The sequence below is a fragment of the Octopus bimaculoides genome, unplaced genomic scaffold (genome assembly GCF_001194135.2).
Source record: "Octopus bimaculoides isolate UCB-OBI-ISO-001 unplaced genomic scaffold, ASM119413v2 Scaffold_164724, whole genome shotgun sequence".
NCBI classification, from domain to species: Eukaryota; Metazoa; Mollusca; class Cephalopoda; order Octopoda; family Octopodidae; genus Octopus; species Octopus bimaculoides.
In genome coordinates, this window is record NW_026349690.1 from 7,563 (window position 1) to 10,514 (window position 2,952).

General features: G+C 31.2%; 1 long non-coding RNA gene across 1 annotated transcript in view; it reads right to left on the reverse strand.

Annotated features, from left to right (window-relative positions):
- Positions 1-2,009, reverse strand: part of LOC106881617 (uncharacterized) — a 2,683-nt gene extending 674 nt beyond the window's left edge. Inside the window, exons 1-2 of the long non-coding RNA XR_001410873.2 lie at positions 1,236-2,009; positions 628-699 (exon numbers count right to left, since the gene is read on the reverse strand). This is a non-coding gene — a long non-coding RNA (uncharacterized LOC106881617). The remainder of the gene's footprint in view (positions 1-627; positions 700-1,235) is intronic.
- Positions 2,010-2,952: the final 943 nt, after the last annotated feature.

The window sequence follows — 2,952 nt, forward strand, 5'->3', positions numbered from 1 at the left end:
AAAAAAAAAAAAAAAAGAAGAAGGTAAAGAAGAAGAACGGCAACAACAACAAATGAAAGAAAAGATCAAAGAAAGAATGGAGGAAAATATTAGAAAGAAAAGAAAGCAGAAGAAAAGAAGGGAAAGTAGAAGAAAGGAGCGGAAGAAAAAGGTACGAGTAGCAGAAGTAGAAGGATGAGGAGGAGGAGGAGAAGAAAGGGGAGAAATTCTGTAAAAATTTGATTGCGTAAAATATATTCATATTAATTATGTACTCTTAAAATATGCAAATACAAAGGAGAGTTACGTATGATAATTATCATTGATCAAGAGATAAACACAGTAAATGATATACAGATAGAAACAGAAACACAAATCGATACACACTTATAGATTCACTCATACAAAGACACAAATATATATTCACATGCATACACAAACTATCATACAGTCCTATACACATTTATATTCATACCAATCACAGACACACATATTTACAGACGTTCACAAGCAATCACACATTTCTATCGAAAAAGAGTGAGACTGTAAAGAGCCACAAGAACGGGACGTGAAACAAAATGGAGAGATTATAAATAGTTAGTAATATAATGCCATTGAAATATTATCAACAAGATTTATCTGGCTTACAGATATGTTAACATGGACAGATCATCGAATGTTCCAACGTGAATTTTGTTGAGTTTATTTTTATTCAAATATCTGTAAAATAAAATATTAGTTGATATGACAACGTAGAGAGGAACATTATGGTAAAATATATCATTATCAGTGAAATGTTTACAAAATAAGATAATGAGAAGTGTTTTCTGATAAGCTGTAAAATATTGTTAAACAATTACGTGATGTAGGAGAAAGAAAATGGATGAGAATGATGATTATAATATTGAGAATGAGGGAATGAAGTTGAGGAGAAGGATGGTGATGGAGGTGGTCGTGGTGGTGTGGGTGAATATAAGGCAGAGGCTGTGGATAGGAGGATGGTGGTAGGATTGATGGAGTTGATGTTGTTGCTAATGATGATGATGAAGAAGAAGAGGAGACAAAAGATGAAAGAAGAAGAATTGATTCAAGAATAATGTAGTGACACTGTTTATGTTTAACGAAAAGATTCCTCAACCGATTTACAAGTATTAAAATTTATAGGTATTTAGAGATTAAAAGAAAGTATGGGGCCACATTACATATTCAGCAGTTTAGCGTCTATTAAGTAATACAAAAACACTGACTGAACTTACAATGTTGTTACACTGGAAAGATTTTGGAATGTTTCTGCTTTGATTTCCTTGAGTTCGTTACGTTCCAAACTCCTGTCAAAATTAATGGATTTAAGTAGAATTTATAACGACCTGATTCTTTATGCAAAACAGAAGATCAAACAGAATTAAAGAAAAACGTGATGTGAAAAAAATTAGAGGCGACAGAGAGCAAAACGTTTAAAATTTGAAACAAGCTGGTGAAGTAAGAGGGGGGACAATCAAAAGAGGAGGGAAAAGTCATAGATGGACAGGTGGGTTTAGAATAGGAGAAGAAAGAGAAAGCCGAGGAAAATTATCACGGTAGTAATTCCCCTTTCGATTTTTAGACTTTTTTATTAGTATAATATTTATTTCGAAATGTTCTTAAAAATACATCAAGCTGCGACTAGATAGTTAATTACGACATATAACACCCATTTTTGTCTTTAAATATTTAACCTATTATTTACAAAAAAAGTTAAAATTAAAAATTTTATGAACCAGAAATTATTCCCAAATAGTAGTACCAGCTTACAAAAAGTCTTATGCCCTAACTTGTTTCTGCTGTCTTCTTCTGTCTGTGTCCTTCCCTCAGCCTTCTTCTCTTTGTTCTCCTTCTACTCCAACCCCCTGCCCTTCTACGACTTTTCTGTCCTCTTTTTATTCTCCTACTCTTACTTTACCTTTTCCCAAATTTTGAACATTTTCAATCTCTTGTCTCTAATTATTATCACATTACGTTAAGTAAAAATTAAATATGAATTTGAAAATATAACTTATAACTCCATATTTTGTAATTCACAGCGAACATACAAATACAGCTTGACTATTAAAAAAAACCTCAGGCGTTTTTTAATAGAGATACATATTGGATTTCATAAAGAGGATGTCAGATTTAATATGACATATATTAACACCTACTTCCTATATGTGTTTTAGTCAAGATTCAAATACAAGTGACTGGAAGATCGGATATATTAATCCCATAAAATGATAACCAAGAAAAAATCTTATGTACTTTAAACGTCTTCTTCTAGTTTTTTCTATTAACTTCTGAGGAGTACATGTATGACTATTACGATTTTACATTTATGAATATCTGAGTCCATTTGTATGAAATAATTGTATAGGAATGCGAAAAATACAAACCATAATCCATTTGAACATCAAATCTCCTTCATTACATAAATATGAATTAATTAATCGAACTTGTTTAATAAGTTCAGTCATATATTGATTATTTCAATACAAGCTTTTTATACCTAAACGAATTGCATTAAAAAATTCGAAAGTAAAGTATGAAGGAAAAACATTAGAAATCATAGGAAAAAATTCCAATTAAAGGACGAATTTACATTCATCCGATAAAGTATATATAAAGTGTATATAATATAATATATATACATATATAGACACACAAAACACAAACAGGGGGAGAAACAGCGAGAGAGAAGCAAAGAGAGATGTAAACAAATATATGTACAAATTATGAGGGCTGGCACTACACCAATATTACCGTGAACGTTCAGTGATACACACTCAGACACACCAACAGCCAGAAGAATATTAGAATGATTTGGGAAGCGATTTAGAAACAGAAGAATGAGAGTATTTAATTAATAGTCGTAATTCTTTTAAGCGCATAAAGTAGAAAAAGATGAATGACCACAAAAGTAGAAGAAGAAGAAGAAGAAGAAGAAGAAGAAGAAGAAGAAGA